Here is a 26,961-nt window from a genome sequence, read left to right on the forward strand (position 1 = left end):
TACAGTAGCGCGAATAACTTGCATGAAGCAATTAAATAAAAACTCACACCACAGCTTCAAGTTTGAAACGCCGTCCGATGTTCCCGCTTTCGCTGCGGTGCGAGTAGACAATTTTCAAGAGATGTTCAATTTTTCGAGACATGTTCTAGTTTTTATATTTGGCGATGATGGCTTTATGATCGCAGAGTTGTTGTATGGAGATTTATTGGATTTTATCTTATGTGTTAATTCAATCAATCGCCCTCACCACCATAATGACAACGATAATATGCCTGCCATACTGCCTTTGACCAAAGATATCGCGCCCGCTGATATCAAGCTCGTGCTAATAATTGTTGAGCAGCGTGGGGCTATGACTGAAAAATTACAAAAGCGCGTGCTCGAGTCGAAATTCTTTCGACAAAATAATTTCGTTTGCTTGGAGACTGCACGGCTTACACTGAAGGCCGAACTGACCTGTAACAAGCAACACTCCGCTTCTGAGGATAACAGCTACTGGCTGCCCAACCCATACAACCTGGCAGCCCACTCTGATTATCCTTGGCGCGGAAGTGGTCGTTCTGAACACGGGCACTTGTGGACCCGCGCTATTTCTTACGTAGTGCGTGTGTCGCATCAGCATTTGCGAACTATCAGGACGCTGTATTGAAATAATCTAGAATTATCACAACGGTATATTGCAGTACTCACGGGTGTTTTTTTTTTCACACTTAAGCAATGGTGCCCACGATGAAGCTGGACACAAGGATGCTGCAAACTGACGCGATGTTTTCCAGGCTTTCACAACAGGTAGCAAATGTACACATTTCACCACTATTTTAATATTTAGAAGCATGGCCGCTAAAACAAACAAATTTAACGAAGGTAGCAATGTAGACAGTTTCACCGGCATTTAAATGTTTAGTAGCTTGAAATAAAGGGGACGAAACTGCTTCATAATGAAAAGCAGAAATCTTGTGGACGCCCTTCATTTTTCCTGTGCGAAAGTACACAACGGGCTGGCACAGTGTTGCTTCAAGTATGCACCCAGGAAGGACAGTGAACTGAAAAGTATGTAAACAGGGTCATACCTTTTGGGGTCATGTGAATGTCTGCTGCTGCTACCGACTAGACGTGGAGGTCTCCCTGGACAGGAGCTAAAAGGAAAACGCTCCCTAAAAACCGTCCATAGCCGAAAAACAAGATTGATCTTGCGCGGGACGCAAAATTATAACTTTTCTTCCTGTCATCTTCATTTCGCGTTTGGCAAAACTCTAAAATATGCGTTCCATATTCAATGCTTTGTCACTATTTCGCCTTGAGCACTCGCCAGTATTTATGCTCGTATTTGTGTTAGAACAAAGAGCTGATGTGCGCCATTGCGGTTATGACAGCAAGCACGTTCCCCGGTTACAATAACACAGGCCTTCCAAATTTGAAGTTTCCCTGTTCACTGCTGGTAGCTGAAAAATGGATTTTTTAACTGCAATAAATTATTCCTTTTTCTGTTACATTTAGTTGGCGCTTTGAACATATAGATTGTACACTTGTTATATAAAATAATTGATTTGATCAGGCAGGAATCAAGAGCCTGCAGTTTCTATTTTATAGCCGTCCCTCTATGCGCAAAACAGCGCAACTGAAGAATATCCTGTAGACACTTGAGTGAAAAGTGGTGGTCAGTGTAGACGCTTAGCATACTAGTTAATTGCTTTGCTACGTTGTCATAGAGTGTGCAATATGCCAATGCCATCTTTTTAGTAATAATATCAAAGCACTGGTAAGAAATGAGAATTTTTGTGTTTGTAATAGTATTGTTCTTAAGTTACGAATTAATTTTTAATGTTAATTAATAATAGTTTTAATCAATAATTTTAATATATTAATTAATAATCTTACATCTATAACTAATTTTTCGTCTGCAGAGTTTGAGTATCTCCTAAAGCATTGTGATCAAGAGCACAAAACTCTTTGCGTGGGGTGTGGGTGTTGCACACAAAAAGTATGGAATTACTTCAAGGTTGTTTTATTTTTGCTTCGCTCTAGGTCAGTACATTCAAGTCCAGCTTTCTCGGGCAAAAATTTTGAAAATTAATTAATTGAAACACTTTTATGGACATATTGAAATTAATGCTACATTATTCGGATATGTAGCAAAGTGTTTCTTTTGCACTCTTTCCACTGATAGCATCGAACAGTTAAGACTGACGTAGAAAACCAATGGTGAACGCTTTTGACGATAGCAAAAACGTTATTAGAAAAAAAAATACAACACTGCCGTCCGGTGATCTGCGGATATAGTGATTGTTGCAGTGAAATGTTACGTTATATGAACAAACTGCTTTCATAAAGAGTTTCCCGCATAAAAATGTTTTCGTCCAGAATTGCTGAAGTTGTTCCAACTTCTCTGCGTTTTTCTATTTTCCTCTTGATAACATAATCTCGCATAATAATCCCTATTGGTGCCTTTGCGGATAATGCAATTTATTCAGCTGTTCATCCCACTTCATTATTTTTCGTTAAGTAGTCAGATTGCAGCTTTCAATCCAATTGCGCAAGACCTCCAGATCTGATTTTTTGCCTGACGCTTCCACTGATTCTGGTTATCTTTTTGCTACTCTTCGTTCGCATTATGGGCCTCCTACTGAATTTATATTGTCTCACTGTCAGTGCCGCGACCGATATTTGTGATTTTCGCCAGGCTTTAAGCCACTATGCATTTGTTACTGAAGCATGCACTTTATCTCAGGTGTAGACCATTCTTAGTTTTTGTCTAGGGTATTAAATTGTGTAAAAAACAGGTCTTGACTAATGTTTGAAACTCGTTTTCAGCAATTTATTGATTCCATGAGAAGCGTTGCTCCAGACAAATTAATATTGCTAATTGATTATTACTTGACCGATATGGAAATGCCTACAACAATAGATACAACGAAATTCGATGGGTAAGAAAATGAAAAAATTTTTGCACGGCCTTGCACGCTGACATTTCGCGCTCAGGACGCGTGACAAGTAACGACGCTTAGGCGCGGCTAACAGACTACACCCTCTGGGAAAATTCACTCAATACGACAATTGATAGTGAATACGCACTTCCTGGTCCATATCGCCTGTCACATAAAAAAGCGTTTTTGTAAGCTTCATTTCAATAAGGAATTTCTCCCTCACTCACTCACTCACTCGCTCACTCACTCACTCACTCACTCACTCACTCACTCACTCACTCACTCACTCACTCACTCACTCACCCACTTTCTCACTCACTCTCTCACTCGCACACAAAAGGTCATTTAGAGTGGAATGTAGTCTTTCCTCACACGCAGAGGATAACGCTTAAACAACCGTATTACACACTCAAAACAAGTATGAGCTTTTTTTAATTAGTCCGTAGATTGGGAGGCAGGTCTACCCGCTGCATAATGATAAGTCTCTCTTTGAAAATCGGCGGTGACTCTACGTTCTGTGGTACAGCCGTTTCGTCGTGCCCAAGACGGAAATGAGAGCGGCCCGCGTATAGTGCTTTGTGCCGCAGAATAGAAGACCAATAGACATTGACGAGAAGACCCCGGAATGTGCCAAACCGAATCTATTGGACAGAGAATTCGAGGTGTAGAGCCTGCGGTGCGGGTCACCTTCTTTAGGCAAGCCGAATCCAATGTCCCAAATGTCGTGTTGTAGAAGCGCTACGACATGTTCATGCTAGAAAAGAAATCCCGCTCCGCATTAATACCAAGCACATGGTGCAGTAGAAAGGAAGAAAAATACACATTGAGAAGAACACCCTAGAATGATTGATGCAGACGCCAAAAGACTAAATATTCAGCATGGCGACCCTGTGGTGAAGTGAGATTCTTGACGCAACGCTGCTTCAGTGTGCCGCTTTCCGTGCGTTACGTTACGATATGCGCTATAGCGCATATTGTAACGTCTATATATAGGCGTTACAATAGGCTCAAGAAGGGAAAAAATTGGCTTGCCCATTAAGACCGAAAACACTGCGCAGTGAAATGGTGGCCGAATAAATATCGGCGAGGACACCTTCAAGGGCCGGACACAGAAGCATTAGGAATGAGAACTTCGGCACGTATACCCTACAGTGCGCGTCACCTTTGTGCAGTAAGGCAATATCAGTGTTCACAGTGCGTGGCAAACGAGCGGAAATATGAACGCCTCGGTTGAAAGAAAAACTGAAGGGACGGAGGCTTTGCAGAAGCAATGCCGAGACCACTCCTTTCATGACAGTTCCGCTGTATGTGATCCCCTACCGTTACACGATGGCCACACAACATTACGGGTGACTTGCTACTGTAAGCTGAAGAACTTTTAATCTTTGAGCCGTATCTGCTAAATTTATGAGGTGTCTCCTTGTGGAAATATCATTGCGGCCAGTTAAGCTAGCCCCGCCGAGACGGGGAGAGCGCAAACCTGTTAGTGACATTTGAGGCCTTCTTTATATAGCGACAGTGTGCGTGCTGGCATAAAGTATTATCTAGAAATAGACACCGGATTCTCGAAGGAAGCCCAATAACGTCCCATGGTGCGGCCCAAAAATCCGTTCTACATTCGGTCGACGGCCTGGTACCGGTCCGGACCGGAGCAAGCGTTTCTGCCGGATGGCGCGCAAAGAAGGCAGGTCCAAATGGGTGTTTAGTGTCCGCCTCGCAGACAGGAGCGGGACAGAAGGTGCTGGAGTCACCGAAAGGGGCACGGTACTGTGCCGGCTACGGCCAGGTTAACACTTGGTACGACGGAGACATGGCGGCGTAATCCTCAAGGCGATGCCTCTTCCGAGCGCGCAAGGCCAACAGGGAGTACGGCGCCACTCAGTGGGAGAAGTGCTCGAGTGGCGGCGGAGGTTTTTATTTTATTCTAGAAATATTGTCTCTGGAGATATTGCCGCCTATTGAAGGGGACGTCGAGGAGCTAATTTGTGACTTCCTGCATCCATCAAGACTTCCGTTAGGTGGGCATCGCGATGAATCCATCGTACACATACCGCGAGGAAGAAGTTTTTCAATTACGTCCTGAATTACCTGTGCCAACAAGTCGGTGATCAGAGCGCACCGAAGGCTACGGATGGCGCCTGAGTACTCGACGAGGGTGTCAAGAAGGCTTCTAGATGAAAATAGGGATCCGAGAATACTGAATGCATCCCGAACGGCCATTAGCTCCACGTGTGTCTACGGCCAAGCAGGGGAGCAAGGATGTTCATACGTTTGATGCCTGTGTCTTATTTCGTCCGCTGCGTCGATTGCCCTACCCCTACCAAGCGGTATTTATCTCGCATGTGCCCTCGGTGTTCTCCTTCGCTGCATGTTTCGGCGACATCATGACCCAGTTTTGGCGGCCTGCGTGGCCGCAACTGCATACCGGCGCGTGCCCTTATAAGCCCTGGCTCTGGGCCGCGGAGGGGTATTGGTGTTTTGGTTTTATTGAAGAATCACTATTTCACCAGAAATCCTGAAAAGGCGAGGTTCATCTGAAGCCTCCCAGATACGTGCATAAAGGAAATCAATATCACCGCGATGCGTTCCGAACCTAAGGCGGCGAGAACAGATCTGCTTCGTTGGCCAGTGCACGAGAGCACGAAGCTACTGCCGCAGCCGATAAGTCCTCGTATTAAACTGCAACACACTCGCGCTGTGCAGTCTACTGGTCGTCCTCATCAAATTCCATCAAATTTTTCCTTATTTAAGAACTGAAGTCCTTAGCAAATGGCCTCGTGTCTTAGTTTATAAATAAACAGCTCATTCATTCGTTCGTTCATTCATTGATACGTGCGCAAAGGTCACGAAAGGAGACAAAACCAGCGTAACTTGCTCCCCAGGTGAGTGGACACTTCAATGGTTCTTTGACCTGCTCAGCGGGGTAAGAGAGAGAGACAGACAGCAATAAATTTAAAGACTAGAGGAACTGGGAAACGCAGGTCTCTCGCTCCCCGCACGACCGCACTGCAATATATGTTCAAGACTTTACGGAGTTCCGTGACATGGGCAGCCTAGGCAGTGGCGACCTTCTGCATAGCAGGGTACCATGATCGCAGTGGGATCTCCCATTCCTCCCAAGTGGTCAGAAGCTCCGGGCCCCGCGGTGGAGGGCCTGCAGGGCAGTCAATGAGAATGTTGGTAAACTAGCATGTTGGTGGTTGAACTGGGTGCAGGAGGGGGTGTATGCTTTCGGCTGGATGCGGAAGAGCAAATAGGTGGAAGGAAAAGTGCGGTTATGTAGGCGGCGCCATTGTATTAGGTTCGAGGCATAGCTGGCGTTCGACGCGATATGCCGCAGTCAGCTCGCTGTAGGCATGCATGCGCTTCTGAGAAGAGCCCGACTCCAACACCGCCACTGCCCTGTTGATAAGTCCCTGGGCGTGGTCATTGGCGGCTTCATTGCCGGGATTCCTAGAATGCGTAGGCACCCATATCTGCTCCACATGTCGGGCGGGTGTACGGGGGGGCAGCTGAGAATGCGGAATGCAGCCTCATGGACTCTGCGTCGTGAAAAATTTAAGAGTCAAGTTTTTGAGTCGTTACTGACATACTGATCATTAGTTTGTGTAACGGCCAGCGCCACTGCCGCCTCTTCTGAGGATTCTGGGGTGGTTGTGAAAGGTAGGCGATGCGTTGGAGTGTGTGGTGAACGAATGTTACTGTCGCGTCTTCGCTCGTGCCAGCTGCGTTCGCCCATACGATGTGGGCTTCGGATTCGTTGTGTTTGTAGAAAGCTTTTGCACGGGCTATGTGGTGGGTCGAGTGACTGGTGGCGTGGGGTTTTCGATGGAGGGATTTTACTTGAGCTGCATGTCTAAGGCGCGTGGGCTGATAGTAGTGCGAGGCTGGCTTCTGGTATGCGAATTCAAAAGGTGTCAGGTATGTAACGTCCTGTGAAAGACTGAGGTAGGCGTATGTATTGTGTTTTCTGTGGGCCTCAGTGACTTTGCTCGTAGTGTTATACAGGCCCAAGCTGGAGACGTTCCGCGCTTTGGGTGCTAGGGGGAAGGTTGGGGGCCATTTTATAAGCTTTATGGAGATTAGCATCTGTGGTGACAATTTCTGCATAGGCAAGGCAGCAATATGGGCTAGTTGGTTGTACATTAGGTGGGAATAACGCGCTACACACTAACAAAACGATAACTGGAACGGGGGACACCGGAAAAGCGCGCACTAACAACTGAGATTTATTCTGGTACGAGGGTACATAAATAAATTTTTCGAACATGCTGAAACAATGAATTCATTGCCAACGGCTGTGTCACATGCTCCTTCGTTTCTTGATTAGATGCACCTCGTCACTTGATAACAACACCGAGAGTATGCTTACGCACTCGTCTTCACCAGCCTCTCATATCTCAAAGGTTTCTTTTATTTCTCTTTCTTTCTTTTTCTTTGCCCGAGCTAAAACTGTAGTCCGATCAAATTTAGGCGAACATTTGTGATTTGCGCAATGGGGGGCGAGGTTTCCAGGATTCGTTATTTTTCCTAAGTTTTTACTGTGCTCTTTCAATCTGGTGTTTAGACATCTGCCTGATTCACCTATGTAGCTCATGCCGCATGACAAGGGAATGCGGTAGACATTCTACGAAGTTTTCTTGGTGTGCGATACCACAAGTGCTAGGTATTTTTTTCCTCGATTTATTCATTTCATGACAAAGGCTCACTAACTTCCGAGGTGCAGTAAACACCAATAGAACATCATATCTGTTTGATACTTTCTTTAAGCCGCGTGAAACATTATGTACATAAGGGATGACAACCACACCAGCACCCTGCTCTGCATGCTTTTTCTGCGGTATTTTGCTATCCAGTGGCTTTTGTAGATTCTTTTCAGCACTCTAAGTTGGCGAAAAAGAGTTTAGCAAGTAACAGTTTGGCACAGTGTCTTAAGAAATTGTGTTCTCATCAGGTAGAGCGTAGCATCAAGAGGGAAATTGATAGGCTAAGGATGAATGGGTACCTGACGCGCTAATAACGTCTGTGGCTGAAAGTAATTTCTCAATGGGCTCTACATATATGTTATCACGATCAAGTAAAGTGACACCACCTCTGTGCGACGTTTCACGATTTCTAGTTAAGCACTGATAATCTGGAAGTTGTCCAACGACTGAGTGCTGCTCGTACCATCTTTCAGACAACATAGTAAAGTGGAACTGGAATGATAAGCTAGTGAAGAAATGGTCGGGCATGACATTTTTGTTTCGCACTGACTGGCAACTAAGATGAAAGCATGCAGTAGGTTTTTTATGCTCTGGTCGATCAAAATGAAGGAAGTCAGAAGGCGAAAACCAATCTGCAGAATCCATGTTAAAACTGAAAATCTTGCAATTATCCCGCGGGCATGAGTCTACCAATTTTTCTAGATCGATTTTGACCTTGATTTCATAAACATCGGGATGCTCTCCTTTCAGGACCAAATTTTTAACATTGTGATGCCACACAAACCGGAAATTCTTTTCAAGTGCCGACGGCGGGGTTCCTTTGGATCTCCGAGTTTGCGTATGTAGGCTTTACGCCTCAGGAGCGAAGGAAACGAGACCACTGCTACGAGCCGACACCAGAACAGAACTGCCAGTCGTGGCTGCACGAGCCACAACCAGGTGCCGTCTTTATTCTCTTCGCAGGGTGGCGCGCGCTAGCCGGGTTGTCGGTGCCGCCCAAGAGAGGGTGCTACACATACTTTCTTTTGGGCGGGACGGTCTTCCCGTTGCATATTTTGATGGCAGCAGTGGGATGGCGCCCACCTGCGCTCGGAAACAAGCTGCGGAAGGAGCCGATGATAGCGAACAATCTCCGGCTGACGCGGCACACGGCGCGCCGGACGTGCCGCTGATCTCAGGCGTTCCGACGGCCTGCCCCTTTCTCCGGCGCTGGAGACCGCCTTTGAGCGCCTGGGGTTCTTAACAGGCACTAACAATGCACAGTACACGGAATTTTCACACTTTTCCTCCATCGAAGTGCTACCGTAGTGGGCGGGTTCGAACCCACGACTTGCATGCACTGTAAGTGCACGGTCATTAACCACGGGTAATGGTAGTTATACAGAGCCCTACACTAAGGAGTCGCTCAAAGGCTGAATCGCTTTGGAAGCTTCATCCTATAATGTTAAACGAAATGTGCCATAATCCTATTGGTCTCCAATTCAAACCTGTACACATTTTTTAAGGGTAAAATGTTTTTCGTGGCTAAAACATAACAGTAAAGGCACGTGATGCCCAAATCTTACATTAAATAGCCAGCAAGAATAAACACTTGCCAACTCTTGCCAGAGAGCACTGTGTTTACAATGGAGAGATCGTTATTTTCTTTTTGTTTATCATTCAACTCTTCTTACAGCCCACTCTCCCGGTATTCGTGTCATGTGCGTGGCTAACGCAAGGTTCGCTAAACCATAATGCATAGGATGCTTTGAAACGTCACAGCAGTATCAGTATTCATGCAGTGTATTCATTTACTCCGCAAATGAAACTTTTTTTCAGATATGGTCATGTGGTTGTGCTTCGTGGTAGTTACGACACATGCACTCACGAATGTCTGTGGTATGACAAGAAATATTTGGTAAGTAGGAAACTTGAGAAGAGAGTTTTTCTATTCGCTAAGCGCCAGATTATCTTCGCAAATGGTATGTAACACTGCAAAAGGCAAAGTGGCGTACTATCGGGTAGAACAGTGCCCAGGATAAGCTAGCACGCATTAAACGCCGCTATGTTATTGACTAAAAGGGATATTACAAATTAGGTGCATATTAATTAATGACCGGTTGGAAGGCGGTGGTTAGGAAGAGAAACTTAGGTCTCCCAAATATCTTAGTCGAATCTTGCCGGTCATTGTTGCGAAGGTGAAGGTTAATAAGCCAGTGATTGAATCCTGGTTGCAGTCTGTGAAGCCAACCCATTCATCTTTTTTTTTTGCAAAAGATTGAAACGAAAGGAGTCTTGCAACGTCCAGGCAACCTGCGCCTATAACCTTCTTCACATATTAAACTGTGCCAAATCCTGCTCAGCCGGCTCAGTACAGGAGAACATTCTTTGTGCGCTTGACCCTCATAGCTCAGACAGTCTTCAGCGTGGCCTTGTAACGTCCTGCGCGTCGCACTGTACCCGTTGAACACAGCTTGCTTCGCGTGCGGCTACCATTACTGAAGAAGTGACCACTTAGCTTTGCAGCGCGGGCAGTGCAATACAACAACAGTTCAGAAAGTACCGCTGTCCGCGCTGTTTCTTCTTCACCATAGCCACGACAAATTTGGCGAACCACACTCACGCTACCAGAACGTAAATACAGATCACACGGCCGAGTTGTTTTCACACTGTACATCACCTGCAATAATTTTGGACAAGTTTGGAGGACCGGGTCTTTCGCGTCATACGAGATCATTCGTCCTTACCATCTGTCTTCCAAAGAAAGCTCAGCACCTAAACTGCTCGTGTAATGCGCCTACTGTGCACTGTATCACAGGTAATATACGACCCGCTTTATATTGGAATCGAAAAGTGGGCCGAGGCCACTTTTACCAGTAGCGGTCTAGTTTTCATGGCGCATAGAAACATCAATCTCCTTGTCTTCTGGTACTAGGTGAGACCACAAGGTGGCATTATTCCCCTGCCTGAAGAAAAGAAAACTCAAAACCGCTGCGAGCTAATTGGAGCGGCTTAAAGAATAACAAAGTAAGGGGCAAAATCACAGGGGCCAAACCGGCACGTAGCTATCGAACTTGTACGATCTTATAGATACATTGGCGCAACCTTCAGCAGTGATCTTTCCTGACGCACTCATATCACTAACGTCATATCATCGGCAAACCGATCTCTTGGATTTCTGAAACGTCACCTACGTCATGCTGCACCGCACGTGAATCTACTCGCCTATGAGTCGCTCTTCCGTTCTAGGCTAGAATATGCGTCTCCTGCCTGGCATCCGCATCAATCTTACCCAGCTAACGCCCTTTAAGATTTCAATAATCGCGTTTATAGATTCATTAACTCCGACATCTCTTTCAACACCAGCGTGACAGCATTAAACTTCAGTGCGAACTTTTGAACCTTAGCACTCGTCGTGATGCAGCTAGCCTTTGCGTGTTCCACAAGATATTAGATATTCCACAGTTAGCTTAATCATCCCTCATACTTAGTACCACCTTCCTGCATATCCCACCGCACTATGCATCCATTTTATGTTTCTCGGCCGCTCACTAGAACCGCTACGTTTGCTGGCTCATTTTTTCTCTTGGAACGGCCTTCCCCACGTCATTGCTGCCATCACCTGCCCATCGACGTTTGCGACGAGTGCTCCCCGTCACATTCAATAATTGTAATCTCACCCACGATATGTAACCCATCCCTTATGTAATATCCCGAAAGGGGTCTTTAATGGAATAAAACTAGAAGAAACAAAATGAAAAAAGAAACATCCTCGAAAGCGCTCCCCGTTACTGTGCGAAAAAGAGATTCATTCGGAGTGTGTGCAGTACTTGCGCCTGGGGTTGACGGCGTGCGCTCTGCACAGTCCCGTCGAGCAGACATTCGCATCCGTGATGCAGCGCAAAACTTTGTACGGTTCGAAGAAGCGGCATAGAAGTTTCTCCGGCATGTATGGGTGACGGAGAGGTGTTTACACCAACACTTGGTCGTTGGGCCGGTACTCGAAGTTTCGATGTCAATGGTTGTAGCAGCGCGCATCAGTCTTCTCGCCGCCTGATGTGCATACGGGGGAGTTTATTCATTTATGTATTAATTTATTTATTTAATACAGCGGAGTCGCTAGACTCCAAGCAGGGGTGAGCACAGATACAAGCAAAAAATAAACAAGATATAGACGAGCGTCATGCAAAAGCAAACAGATGATGCGAAAAAAAAGAGGCAATAAACGAGGGCTTCTCATACAAAAGGCTTTCAATTATCAACAAACATTTCTACATTCGGGCTATTTACTACACACTTCGGCAGTTCATTCCACTCTGTAGTCGATTTGACAAAAAATGAGTGTTTAACTGTATTAGAATATGCACGAAATTTTTGTAGCATTTTTCTATAGTTGTAACGCGTACTTGCTCGCAAAACAGGAGTAATATAATCATGAGTGTTTATTTTAATCAGATTATTGTAAATTAGGTACAACAGTTTCAACCTAGCTTTAGTGCGCGTTGTCTGAAGAGATTCTAGGCCAATAGAATTGATCATAGCTGTTACACTATCTGTTCGTTTGTATCTGTTGGCGGACATCCTGAGCGCATTCGGTGAATTCATACGTAGTGCACAGACATGGCAGTTAGTAAAATACGTTACTTAAGCTACGCTAATTAAACTATATTTAGCTGTAATTTTTAATTCAATTCAGCATTTTTCTGCGCTGGTAATTTTGCTGAATGAGTCCGCACTGCTCCTTCTATGGGCAGTGCTTTGGCGTCGCGTTTGCTGAATGGAGCGCCTAGATAGCGAGGGAAACGCGCGACCAACAACAGCAAGCACTCCAGTCTCCGGCGAAGCGGCGCACGCGAACGAGAGACTATGTGCGCGCGGGAATCAGCAGCGCCTTGGTGAAGAATCTACCCTGGCAGCACAAGTAATTGGCCCAACGTTGGAACTGTATTGGCAAAGCTGGCCCTACAAAGGACCAGGATGGGACGATCCTGTTGCAATATTGGGCCGATGGCCTGTGTTGCTTGGGTAAAGGAGCGTTACGCATCTTGCAGCACTGCGTACGGTCGTACACAGAGACGCGCCACAGGGTCATCAGGAGAGCTCCATGACCATGGTATGCCGTATTGCATCTACGCACCCAGGTACTGCGAGTGCTTGAGCGAGTACTTCGCTCGAGACTGCTTCATATATAATTGTCATGCTGCCGCACTGAACTCAAGTCTCAATTCACATTTGACAAACCTGGTTGTGAGCTTTCGCGAAAACCAGTTTCTGTGGCCGTTTTTCAAGCCCTATTCTTAACTCAAGAGCAACACATGCTACAGCACCACCGCGGCATGCAATTTATATCCGCCAACATGCCTCCACAGCGGGTAAATTCAACAGCGGAATGGACAGCTTGTCGGTGCCACTGTGCATTTCCGTGACGATGAGCGTGAATACAACCAGCAGATGCAGTCACGCTGTTTACGAGGACCACATATTCTTTGAAATCAAGAGGGTGGGACCATTGAACGATGAGCTTCTGATCGAAGAGTGATGCGAGCAATTATACATGTTTTTCGATTAAGTTGACCACATCTACGTCAGCAAAGTGGCTGTTGAATGAACTGGGGCTACCTTTCATCAAAAAAGGGCAAAGTTTCCAACACCCCTTTTAAAGGTCAGTGGTAGAGAACGCAAATTCAAAATTTAGTAGGAAGTTTAGCAACCGCTCAAAACTAAAAAAGCAATTTAAAAGTAATATTTTTTACTTTGGGGAGTTAATTGCAATATATTGTGATTACTTCGTGAGAGCAGTAATTAGCATTGTTCTTTATTAACGTTTGAGATTTCTAGGAAAATTATTAATGATGTATTTCACAATGTAATTTAATAAATTTTCGAAAGTAATTTTCTCATGAATGGCAGTGCACGTAGACATGGCATCCAATGTGATGCCCACATCACGCCCATAAGCCAGACCAAAGCCCATAAAAGTTCGGCCGTGCTGTACGGGAAAGTCAAATATCGGAGAATTTCGCCCGAAGTCGCTGGACGGCTACGTACATTGCGAGTATATCCGCTACTGCTTTGTTGAGTCGTTCGGCGAGGATATTTTACTGCGGGTGGTAAGCAGTAGGCCTTGTCGTGAGAAGGCTCGTATGGTTCAACTTGAATACCTAGTTTAAGAGCTGCGCTGTGGCAGCCCTTCCTTGATCGGTGATTACGTAGGACGGGGTGCCGTGTCGTAAAACAATAGGGTGCATGAAGGCTTCCGCGATTTCAGACGATGTGCCACGCGCCACCGCCTTGGTTTCTGCATAGAGTGTCGGATAATAAAACGTGCCAATAGTCCACTTATTCTGAGGCAATGATATAGGGAATGGGCCCAGAAGATCTATGCCGACTTGGGAAATTGGTGTGCGAGGTGGTGCAAGTGGCTGGAGTAAACCCGCGGGCTCTAGGGGAGATGAATTGTAGGCACTGGCAGTCACGGCAACCTATGACGTAGTGCCGGACGGCGGCAGCATGTTTTGGCCAATAATAGGCGTGGCGCAGGTGAACGCGCGTGAGCGTAAATCCCAAGTGGCTAGGAATGGGCTCGTTCTGAGAGATGAAAATGATTTTAGCGCAGATGTCTCACTGCACGACGAGGAGTTAGGCTCGGTGATGGTTGCTGGAGTTTTTCTTGCAGATGATGCGGTTGCTTATGGAAAATGAGAAAAGCTTGCGGGAAACGTGGCGTTGTATATTAGCAGCGCGGCCTTCAAGGTTGTTAATGGCACATCGTAAGCCCTCGTTAATTCGCTGCCTTGCCGTTACTTTGGAATCGCTGATCCCTAAAAAAATGCCATTCACTGTGCTGTCAACGGTTAGCTCGACGGGTGCTCACGAGTGCGTCTCGGTATCTTCGTTATTGTGTAATTGCGCAATTGTGTAATCGTACTATTAAAGGCGGCAGCTCCGCATTGCTAAGGGGCCAGACGGTTCCTGGATATCGGCTAGCTAACAGAAGGATTAGTGGTCGGTCACGACTTTGAATTGGCGGCTGTAGAGAGAAGGTCAAAACTTTATCGTGGCCTGTACAACCGCCAGGCCCTCCTTTGGCGGTGTAGAGTTGTTCATTTCGGCGAAAGAGAGCACGCAACTGGCCTACGCAATGACTCGCTCCACACTTTCTTAGTGTTGGAATAGGACAGCAGCAAGGCCAGTGCTGCTGGCGTCGGAGGGCATCTCGGTTGCTGTGTCCTCATCAAAGTGAGCAAGAACAGGGCTTGTGTGCTGTCGTCGACGGAGCTTTGTGAAAGCCTGCTGTTGCCCAAACGAACGATGTATCATCATGAGTTTAACGCGTGAGGGGTTCAGCAATATGGGAGAAGTCCCTGTCCCTTTCATCAACATCAATCTTTGAGCGCCCGGTCTTTAAATCAGTCGAGGAAACATATTTGCTGCAACGAAGGCTGTCGAGTGAGTGGTCGACGCGGGGCAGTGGGAATATCTCCTTTTTTATGGTGTTTGCCAGGGATCTCTCCGGAGAACACTCGGACCGAAAGAATGGACTAGGTGGTGGGTGTACCCACGCAAACGCACATTTATTACACCCTACGTGACGCACACACTAGAACACAAAACTAACAAAACTAACACAAAACACGAAGACTATAAATACACACGACCCGGGCACACTGCTACCGGCGTCCAATACTAGCGTTCTACTATTCGTGGTCGGCGTTCGTGCTCACGGTTGGTTCGCTGCGGCTGCGGCATTGTATGGATCCAGTATCCAGCGCCGAGGCGGCGTTCGACTTGCTTGGGCTGGCGTCGCTGGCTGCGTCGTATTTAAGCTCCCGGTCCAAGCGCCCGTGGATGTGATGCCGGTGTTGTTGGCGTTGGGGGCACCACCCGGATAGGTGGCAAAAGCGCTGGATACATCCCCGTCCGTAGCAGGTGGTAGCGTCCTCCGTTGACTCCCCGGAACGGGCTCAGGCACGGCAGGAAGTCCACGATGCGAGGCCGTAGAACGCGAGCTCACCGGAGCAGTAGCAGGCGTCGCTCTCTTCCAGCCGATGTGTCCCTGACCCGCCGGAGCCTCCGCTTTTCTGCTGTCCCCCCCCCCCCGTGCCTCGCTCTCACTTGCTCTTTTATAGCCTCGGTGTTAGTCCACGTAAGCCTTGACGTCGTCTTCTTCTCTTCTTTACCAATCATCTCTCTCCACCGCACCGAATGCTTCTTCTTCTTCTTTTTTATTCTTCGATTAATCCACTTCGTCTTCTTCACATCTCTTTCATTCAAAATTTAATTTAGGCTCCTTAATATATGGACAAGGGCCCCCTCTTTCAAGAGTTTTTCCATGAAAAACTGCTCTTGCCACACTCATCTTCAAGCCATCCAGCCAACCGACTATCTTCTGTGGCGATTCTGGACCCAGCACACAACACACCACAGATGACCAGCACACACCAAACACACACCACTAACACAGCACACCAAATTGCGTTTTCAGAACACTAGCACACCACTGCCGTTGTTCGTACAGAGTCCTTAATAAACATGTTAGTGTCCACAACACACTCCCTTGTATAATCACATTACACCAACAACAGCAACAAGAACAACAAGATAAATCCTAGACATACATTAATACAGCAACAACAACAAGATATATCCCAGAGATACCTAGAGCTCTTCGGTTAGCTCTATCTTTATACAAGTCTAATTTGTGACATATGACCTCCGCTTTGTCTGGCCCATCCAAAAAACATCTCCCCCTTGATTTCGAGTAGAGCTGTGATCGTCTGTCTTTATTCACATTGGGCTTCATTAGTACCTCATCCCCACCCGCATTTTTCTGCCCACAGCACGTGGGCAGCTCGGCAACATCACCTGTCTCGGCTGCTACCGAGCATGCTACCTTTGGAGCGTACCGTACGGGACCTCTTTCTTCATATTTCTTCAAAACATTTACATGGAAAACCCTCTTAGTGCCATATATCAATACCTCACAATCCATGTCCTTTTTATTCTGCGTCACAAGGTGCGGGCCCTTCCACTGCATCAGTAACTTATGATCCATGGGTAGCAGGACGAGAACCCTGTCGCCCGAATCCAGATTTCTGTGAATGGATTTATTTTCATAATAGCGCTTCTGGCGTTCACGCGCCTTTTCCAGGCTTTGATGTGCAAGCCTGCATGTTTCTTTCAACCTATCCCGCAACTCAAACACGTATGTGTATGTTGTCTTGAGATCTGATGCAATCTCTTTATTAGCCCACAGCTCCTTGAGTATTGCAAGGGATTTCTAACGGTTCTCCCATATAACGTCTCGAAAGGCGAGAAATCAAGACTCGTTTGCGGTACTTCGCGGTAAGCGAACAAAAGAGCTGGGAGATATCTATCCCAATCAGTAGGTCTCCCCTGGTACATTTTCTTGATCATGGTTTTGAGGGTGCCGTTGAACCGCTCTACAAGCCCGTTACACATGGGATGGTAAGGCGTCGTCAGTAACTGTCTTACTGACAAAAGGCGGTTAACCTCCTTCATTAGCTCCGATGTGAAGTTCGAGTCCGATCACACAAAATTTCTATCGGGAACCCATAACGCGAAAAAATTTCCACAAGACCCTCCGCCACTCGGATACTGTCAATAGTTCTCAGAGGAATAGCGTCAGGATAACGAGTGGCCACATCAACTACAGTAAACACATATCTATTACCTTTGGCAGATACTGGAGAGATTGGCCCCACAATGTCAACCGCCACTCGCTGAAACGGTAGGTCGATGGCTGGCATCTTGCCCAGAGGTACGGGACCAACTCTTCCCTTCGGAACTGTGCGCTGGCACACGTCACATGAGCGAACAAAGCGCTTAACGTCACTCTGAACACCCGGCCAAAAGAACTCCTCGGTGATCCTAGACACCGTTTTTTGAACACCCTGGTGTCCGGCCATAGTGGCGTCATGTCCTAAGCGTAGCACGGTCTCTCCAAGTGGAGAGCTGTCGTCGATGTCAAATTCCTATCAGCCGATGTTCGCGTTCTCCAGCCCCAGTGGTTGCTGTCTTAGTTTCTCCAGGCGATGGCTCTGCGACCATCCTTTTGCCAGTCTCGAGAAGAGCTGGCTTGCCAGTAAAGGTGACGTTCGCATAGGGGACGGCGATGCTGACTACCGTCGCTACATGGGTGGCAGGCGCTTCAGGTTGACCTGCTGTTGAACATCGGGGGCCGTAAGCCAATTAAGTGGAGATATGGGTCTGTCGACCGGAAAATCCTGCAGGCCGTGCTCGCAAATATGGCCACTGGCGGAAGAGATCACCGGGCCCTCCACAGTGGAAGCACAAATGCCTTCAAGGTGGCACGCAAGACGTCCGCCATGTGCAGTAGTCGATCATTCAACATGTACCCATCAGCTGCACGTCAGGTAGTGGAATCTGACGGTCGGGAACAAATGACACACAAGGTGGGGCAGTTTGTCGCAGAGCATCACTTTATGTTGCGCGATGGAAGGCATTTGGGAAAGGCCGAGGTTCGCCACCCAGCAACTGAAATCTCACTTCCTGACGCTAGTAAAGCAACCGACCGTCGGCTGCTACACACCGCAAAGCTTCTAGATCTCTTCACGCGCAATGGAGCGGATCACATCCCGGAGGAGGTCTACGTTGCTTCCTGACAACAGGAAGTGCACCGTAGCTCAAGCACCAAGAACTGGCCTGTCGTACATGGTGTCGTACACGGGATTCGCTCGAGCCAAGGGCCCCGATCAGCCGTGGTGGTGCTATTGAAGACATTTAATGACCATACAGGGGACAGCAGGTACGCTTGGATCAGGCCGTCAGGGACCGGTGCTTACAAGCACTACTTTGAGGTGCCACGTTTGGCGCCCCAGTGGCGGTGGCCGCCGCCCGGGCGCCCCCGACTAAGGCTTGTTGCGCCTGTAAGTCGTGGCAGCCGAGCAGGGTCGCCTCCCAGTCCTCCCGGGTTGGGTTCGGGATGGGGGGAATAGCCGGGTTGGAGGGGCAGGCCCAAACCATGCGATAGTTGTCCCAAGACACCGGTCTACAGTGTGGGCGGCTACCGCGGGATCCAAAAGTTTTAGGGCTGCCGGGCAAAGGAATGATTAAGTGAGAATGTAGAGAAGGAGCCGCTCATCCACCTTCTTGAGGCCTTTACAAAGGCGGTGGTAAAGGCGACGACTATCTTGACAGTATGTTATGATATCTTCGAAGTTATGGACGAGATTAAAATCGGGTCCAGATCGGGTCGGTAGGGAAAAAAAGCCCGGTGAGAGAGCGCACGGCCGGCTGCGTCTGCTGCTTCTTTTTCAACCAACCCCTGATGACCAGGAGCCCATACAAAGTGACAGTGTGTGGGGTCCGTACCTCGTATGCAATTTCGTAGATGCGATAGGCTAGGAAGGGAGTCCAGCCTTGTTTAACATTCCGACAGGCTCCACGCGAGTCGGTGATTATGTATTTTGAGTCGAAATGTAAGACCGTGAGAGCAATCGCGGCCTCTTATGCGTGTGCTGAATTAGAGCCTCTGAAGGTGAGGCCGTTAACTGTTTTGGTGTTGTGAACTACCGCGGCGGCCGTGTACCATCCCCTGTGGTGAGGGCCGGAGGCGTCCACGTAAGATAAACCTGTTCTCTTACCATAATATCGGCCTAGAGCTTCCGCTCGTGCCAGGCGCCGTCTATTATGATCTGCGTGTGACATGTTCGCTGGAAGAGCTAGGACTAGGAGGGCGCGTCTCTACAGTTTTGGGATGCGAAACCTTTCTTCCATGAAAGTGGCGTGCTGGATATGGAGTCTACGAAGAAAGCAGCGACTCGTCCCCATTTGTGACAAGCGCGTGCATTGTGGTTTTTAAGGTGGCCTCACGGAGCTCCCGGAAAGTATTCACTATACCAAGGGTGATAAGACAGATGTTTGAAGTAGTTATGGGGAGGTCCAGAGCACGCCTACTAATTTGCGAAGGATGACCTCAAGGCTATCCTCTTGTTACCGTAGGTGAGATAAGGAGTCGAGTAAAGAATTCGCTTTGTTACGAAGGCGTTCGCCAACCGCAAGGCATCCATACTTCCTAACTCCCGCGTTTATTGGAAACACGGCGGACCATGAGGCACACTTGGTCCCCCATCTTACCTGGAGTTTGGACAATGTATTGCTTGGCCGCCTGTATTTGTGGGTGTAGAGCCGCGATACCCGCATCTCGTCAGATTCGCGTATGGGACCACTGTCAAGTGAGAGAGAGATTCGAGTTTTGGTCTTTGGGCTAGAGGCGGCGGTGCACAAATGTCATTTTTTCAGGGGAACATTGAAGTCCGCAGCGGCGGGTCTAGCGTTCTAATACCATCGCCACTATTTGCAGGATGGTTTCAATGTCCTCTATGCTGCCCTGCATGGCCTACAGGGTGATGTCGTCTGCGTACAGTGTGTGCTGCATGCCGGCCACACCACCCAGCTGGGCCGGCAGGTGCACCATAGCCAGATTGAAGAGCAGCAGGGAAAGCCGCGCGCTCTGGGGGTTTCTCTCTGTACCGAGCAGGTAAGGACCATGCTCTCTACACGAATGTAGGATTGACGATCTGTTAAAAATTGACGTATATATCGAAATTGGGTGTTGAGGCCACAGTCATTATGACTGTGGCCACAGTGATAATGTGGCCACAGGCCACAATCATTTAGTATAATCTCGCGTGTTACATTGTGTAAGTCACACGTACCGCGGCGCACTCAACCTCCCCAGAGAAAACAGCGACTCGCCGCAAAGCAACAGACCTTAAAGTTCACAAAGAATACGTTTATTGACGTCGTCCTTCATCGTTACACAAACTCAATAGTCACTCCGCCCGGGGGCTCTGGGAGCATGGCTTCATCATTGCAGACGGCGTGACTTCACCGCTTGACAGTCAGGGCAGAAACAACAATAGCTGAAATGCCCCGCTTCATGCATGGCCACGACACCGATTGACTGAGTTTTCAAAGACCTTTGGAGCCACTTACGCGACCGGCGAGTGGTCCTCATGAAAAGCTCAATGGACTCTTCATCGGTACACTCATCACTGGCCCAGTCTTTGCTAATTCCCTCTGCGTGCAGAGAAACCTGCCTTGCTAGTGCGCACGTGGCGTTTGTTGCGGTCACAATTTCTGGCCGCGAATTTTTGCTGTTACTGGACACAGCAGCCAGTGCCTCCTTGTTCAGTGAAGAGTTGTGGTTCCACTTGCAAAAAGTAGACAGCTGAAGTGAATCTTTGTAAGTAACCTGTACGTACCCCGTGGAGGCATGTAGCGTGGAAAAATTCCACGCAGTGCCCAGGTTCCCTGCGATTGAGCTGATCGTCGGGAGCGGATAGGAATCTGTGCTTGTCAGTGCATTCGGACGGTGATAATTCGCACGGAAACGGTAGTTGCTACTTTTCTTAGACACCAACAGAACTGGAGACGCCCATGCGCTGGACAAGCGATGGATAATGTCCACCGATAGCATCTGATCCAGGAATCCATTGATCACGTGACTCACAGCCAGGTTGATGTGTGAAAACCACATCGTACTGACGAAGCAGTGGTGTCAAATCGTCCTTCTTTGTTCCATACGAGGTTACCCCACAGGCGGTCTGTGGTCTGGTGTCTGATCGTGCAGCGCCACTTGGTTCCAAAGGGATGGTGCTGGTGACCAGGCACTTAAAAATAATAGAAGTCCCTAGTCCGGGTCCCCTACGGCTTCCGCGGTAGCTCGGGCCCTAGCGACGAGGGCTCTTTGGCTCCCTAACCTAGAGCAGCCGAGCTGGGCATCCTACCAGCTCTCTCGGGTGGTGAGGTGAAAGGGGGGTAAGCAGGATTAAAGAGGCATGCCGACACCGTGTGGTACACGTTCGAGAACGCGCTCCCACAAAGCGGACACTCCCCGTTAAAAGCCGGATTAAAATATTGCAGCACTGCCGAGCACAATACTGTGTTGGCATATGAGCGAAGGACACAACGCTCCTCGCCATCGGTTTGCTCTTTCGCAGGGGGATGAAAGCGGCTATGCAGTGTTTGATATAATTGAATAATTTCTTTGTGATAGCCGGAATAGGTTGTGATACCTCAGGCGGCGAGTGTCGTGCGACGCCCGGTGGTTGAGCGCGCGGGCAAGGTCGTTGAGCCTGACACTCTCCGAACGCGTTCACTGCGTAGGCAGATATTGACGCCGGTGGGCTTATGGACGGCTTCAAGTGGGAAAATGGTCCGTCGCGATAGCCGCCATTCGCAATGTCCACCACTGTTTCGATTTTCAGGAGAAGGTTACGTTTGAGAACCATGGGCAGACTCAGCCCTGGGAGACGGATGAAACGCGTGCGTCTCGTCCGCTTCCCCACCTGACAGCCTCGTGGCGCCAGCCGAATGGGCTACCGCTTACGCAAAGTTGAATGCCGTACGGCAGTTCCGCAAGCGCACCGAGTGCTCTTAAGGCGAAAGCTTTTCTTCGATCATGGATGGCGTGGTCAGGATGTGTCTGGCTTTCACCTATTCATAGCCAATCCGCAATCCAATTAAGAGCCATCCAACAAGCCAATCCAATATCCAATCCGCAATTCAGCAAACCAAACCGTAATCCGCAATCCAATCCGTAACCAAAAAAGGCCCGAACTGTCAATGAAGAAAATTAAGAATAGAAAATTTGGGTCCCAGCAAGAATTGAACCAGGGCCGGCGGCAATTTGCGACTGGCACGATTTCACTCCAGTATCGCCTTAGAGGCATACGTGAGTGATTATGAGCATATTACTCATTCCGCAATTAGCTGAGTTCAAAAGTACGTTTCCGGTTATTTTACTTCTTGCTTGGAGTGTCGTAGCGTCATCATGTGCTACCTACTGGAAACCCTCTCGCAATGTACGACGCTGGCCGAGCAGATGGCGCCATAAGGCAAGCACAAATAATTTCGCATTACGGCATGTAAGTTGTCTTCAGAGCCTCCTTAAATTTTCCCCACCTTTCGCTTCAAATACCTAAATTTTGCGAGTGGGATCACACCTTTTCCCTGGGCAAGGAAGAACTGGCTGCTGTGCCCAGTAAAACCAACAATTCGCGGCCAGCAATGGTGACCGCAATAAACGGCGCGTGGCACTAGCGAGGAAGCTTGCTCTCTACGGAGAAGCAATTAGCAAAGATTGGGGCGATGATGAGTCCATTGAGCTGCTCAGAGTAGTTATCGCACAAAGTCCAAGAGCACTGTAGCGATTCTCTCATGACAGACCACTCGCTGGTCGTCTGAGCGGCTCCAAAGTTTTTGCAAAACTGAGCAATCGGTGACGTATGCTGGCATAAAGCTGACATTTTCCGTTATTGCCGTTCCTTCTATGTCTGTCAAACGTTGAAGTCACGGGGTGGCAAGCCGTCCGGAATGATGAACCCCTGCTAGACGCGCACTCCCGAGACGGAGTGACTATTGACTTTCTCTAAATCTGAAGGACGACATCAATAAACGTCTCCTTTGTGTACTTAAAGGTCTGTTGCTTTTCGGCGAGTGGCTCTCCTCCCTGCAGAGGTTGAGTGCGCCGTGGCGGTGCCCCAAGGTGCGTGTAGTGCCCTCCCCCCCCCCCCCCCCCCCCGCATTCTGATACATACGCCAATTTCTAACGAATCGTCATTCCTGCATCTGAATCCAAAATAGAGAGCATGGTCCTTACTTAGTCGGCACGTAGGAAACCCCCAATGTGCGCTGCTTGCCCGCTGCAGTTCAATCTGGCCATGATGCACCTGCCGGCCCAGCTGGGTGGTGTCGCCGGCGTGCCGCACGCACTGTACGTGCGTGTGTAGGCCTAGCGTGGGCCTGCCACTGGCGTGGGTCTGCCCCTCCATCCCGGATTTCTGCGTTTTTGTGGAGGGAAAACGCTAAGGCGCCCGTGTGCTGTGCGATGTCAGTGCACGTTAAAGATCCCCAGGTGGTCGAAATTATTCGGGAGCCCTCCACTACGGCACCTCTTCCTTCCTTTCGTCTTTCACTCCCTCCTTTACCCCTTCCCTTACGGCGTGGTTCAGGTGTCCAACGATATATGAGACAGATACTGTTCAATTTCCTTTCCCCAAAAAACCCAATTTTTTTAAGGTCAAGTGCGTTGACTTAAATTGTGGAGAGGGGTAAGAAAGATAGAATACGTTTTTTTTTTGTAGCAACCTTCTCTCTACGTAGTCATTCTTTCGGGATATGAGGAAACTATGGGAAACCGCTACTATGCGAAACCGTATTTCCCTGCTTCCAGCCGCACTTAGAACGATTGAAACGCGCGATAGAACGAACACAATGGCCCAGCTCAGCGGCCGACGCTGAATTGAACGGGCTGCTGAACCACAAATAAAAAAAAGCGGAGGCTATTGAAATACTCTACTTCACTGCTGTCCTTCCATTTTGTTTTGTTTATGCTTTGGCACAAAAGACGCTCTGTCTGAAATGGCTGTCGATGGCCTTCCTGCCACTTATCGCATCTCACGGCACTTGCTTTTCATGTTTAAAAAGAACGTGCAGACGCATTTTCAAGCATATCCCAAGAGCGGCTGCGGCCATTCACTTGAGACTGTGAGCAAGCGCGCTTTGTTCACATCAAGATGCGCTGGCCAGTGCAACAATAAGTTAGCTTAAAAGAGAAACCATGTGTATCTTTTTCATACTGTGCGGGATTTGTTTGTATGCTAAAAAGAGAACACTGAAGATACGTTGCTACAAAAAACTGGATAGATTGTTTTGTAACCCCTCTACTGGTTTACGAAACCAACGTGACACTGTAGTGAACATGACATATTTTTCATATTTCATCTTTGCTAAATCACTGACTGACAGGAATTAAAATCTACTGCATGGAGTGCGACAGAGTAGAAAGCAATATGTCGTTTGTTTCGCTCAGCTACTATGAGACACTTTTTTTATTTCTCGGTTAAAGCTATCTGGAACACCTTGTATATGCGTGGTGCATAAGACAACATTAGCGGAAAAAAAGGGCTCATCTTGACCAGCGTGTTAAAATCGGATATCCAATCTTGCGAAAACTGAGAATGAGGGCTATAATTCCCAATTTAAATCATCAGTCCTGGCAATATGTGCAGTACAATGGATAACTAGTGCCATTATTGGGAATGTATTGAAGTGGCACTAGCACAATAGGGAAATAGAAGTAAGCTAATGCCATTATTGCCACTGCACTGAAGCGGCACTGCCAATATTATGACTGCAGACGATAATTAGAGCCATTACTGGCTGCGTCAGATAGCAGCGCTGCCGATTTTGTGGAAAGAAAGGATATGCTGGGTCATCAATGGAACTAACCGAAAGCAACGTTTACTATACTAATAACTCAGTGGCGACGCTCGTACTTTCTAGGACTGGCCTTTGCCAACCAGTATGCCTGGTGCTGCTTGTCTGCTTGCCTGAATGAGAGGTTCTGCTTGTGTAGCGGCAGTTATAAGTGCTCCAGCGGTCGTCCTTTTTAACGGGGTAACTTTAAAGGCCCATTAACCAGAAAATTCGGTTTCGGAGTCGTCTCTGTTGCTTTCTTCGGCGTTATGAGCTAAAAATTAGGTGAAAGGATATGGCATGTGGTCCTCAGAGAGCAACCTAGGAGGCACGTGGCCCGCCTAAGTGGCCGTGCAGCATCATCGGAGCCTGCCTATCGGATAGCAAGAAAACTGCCCGTCCAAGCATGTGGCAGTTAAATTAATAATTGATCACTCGGGAGAACAACCTGGGCCTCCTGTCCACCTCCTCGTCTCTCTGTCACTCGCTCTGGCATATCGCTATGCACTGCCATGACGCAGCCACGATTCGACAGGCATTGCCTGTGGCTGACGTCGCGGCCAAAGGCCACACAATCAGCGCGCCGACAAAGCATGTACAATCTAAATTACGCTATTTGTACTCTGCGCTATAGCGATAATCAACGTCTCATACATTACGAGACCTGTGCGTAATTCAGCAGCCTGGCCGGCAAGATATTTGTCAGTACCAGTCTTTATATCTTCAGAATACATTCGAAAGTATGGTTCTAATTGTGATTGCTGCTTTAACTACACGCCTAAATATTTGTTCTCCGGCAGGTAAAAAGAATGCGACAAAGCTCTGGGACGACATCTTTATGCCAACTATCACTATGAAATGTAGATCTTCACTTAGTGCACCAAGAAATGCACCGAGGAGGCTGCAAGATTGATAATTAGTCCTTAGTTAAACGGATTCACTGAATGTTGAGCGCCTTTTCATTCTCCGAGGAAGAGAGTATATTGTTCTGATATACGTACATGTATGTTGTTTTCGTGGAGACGTTGGTCATATGCATAACAAAATATCCGGAACACTTTCTTACCGCTTCTACTTTGCTTCCTTACGTGCAGAGTACCATATAATACTGAGTTACTGATTCCATCGGTTTTTGCTCAAGTTTTCTTTCAATTAAAAAGCCATGACTGTGAGAGGGGTGCTTTCATGTGGTTTATAAACAAGAGTTCCGTATCTCATATTACATGGGTTCGAAGCGAAGTGTACAAACTATTTAAAATAAAACGAGGTGCCCTCTGTCTATTGTTTTCAGCACATTTGGGAAAACTGTGCGAGCCGTTTTTTCATGGAATATTTTATTTCATAAGGAAAAGTCTTTGTGATAAGTTGCTATTTTCACGTCCATGGCGAGGAAATGCTGCCACTTACCTGTGCAATAGCTTTGATCGAATAAACAGAGCTTCATCAATTGATCAATTCGCTATCGCCCTACCATAAGCTTCCCGTCCCGGTTAGCTCAATTGGTAGAGGGACTGCTGCGGTGAAGCGGTGGTCCCGGGTTCGAACCCCGGATCAGGACGACTGTTTCTTTATCTACGATGTTTCTGAGAAAGCTGTATAGCTTTCCTTTGTAGCCGTATGGCTGCGCTTGGGTGGATTCCAATGAGTAATCACTCCAATAATAGAAATCTGCTCCACCTTAGGGGATTGCGCTAAACCTTTCACCAACATTGTTCCCACTTCGAGTTATTAATCAATTCAACCTCGCCCTACCATGAGCTTGCCGTCCCAGTTAGCTCAATTAATAGAGCGACTGCTCCATTGAAGCGGTGGTCCCGTGTTCGAGACCCAGACCAGGAAGAATTATTCTTTATCTACGAAGTTAATGAGAAAGCTGTGCAGCTTTCCTTTGTAGCCGTATGGTTGCGCTTCGGTGGATTCCAATGAGTAATTATTCCCTGATCACAATTCTACTCCACCTTGTAAATTCCCCTAAACATGTGACCAACACTGTTGCCCCTTCGAGTTGTTGATCAATTCTCCCTCGCTCTACCATAAGCTTGCCGTCCCACTTAGCTCAGTTAGTAGAGCGACTGCTCCAGTCAAGCGGTGGTCCTCGGACCAGG

At 47.8% G+C, this 26,961-nt stretch overlaps 1 long non-coding RNA gene across 1 annotated transcript in view; it reads left to right on the forward strand.

Moving 5' to 3' along the window:
* The window catches only part of LOC144106681 (uncharacterized), an 89,303-nt gene extending 79,775 nt beyond the window's left edge, over positions 1-9,528 (forward strand). Inside the window, exons 3-4 of the long non-coding RNA XR_013309092.1 lie at positions 2,812-2,924; positions 9,449-9,528. This is a non-coding gene — a long non-coding RNA (uncharacterized LOC144106681). The remainder of the gene's footprint in view (positions 1-2,811; positions 2,925-9,448) is intronic.
* The last annotated feature ends 17,433 nt before the right edge of the window (positions 9,529-26,961 follow it).

This window comes from Amblyomma americanum, chromosome 10 (assembly GCF_052857255.1).
Source record: "Amblyomma americanum isolate KBUSLIRL-KWMA chromosome 10, ASM5285725v1, whole genome shotgun sequence".
Lineage (NCBI taxonomy): Eukaryota > Metazoa > Arthropoda > Arachnida > Ixodida > Ixodidae > Amblyomma > Amblyomma americanum.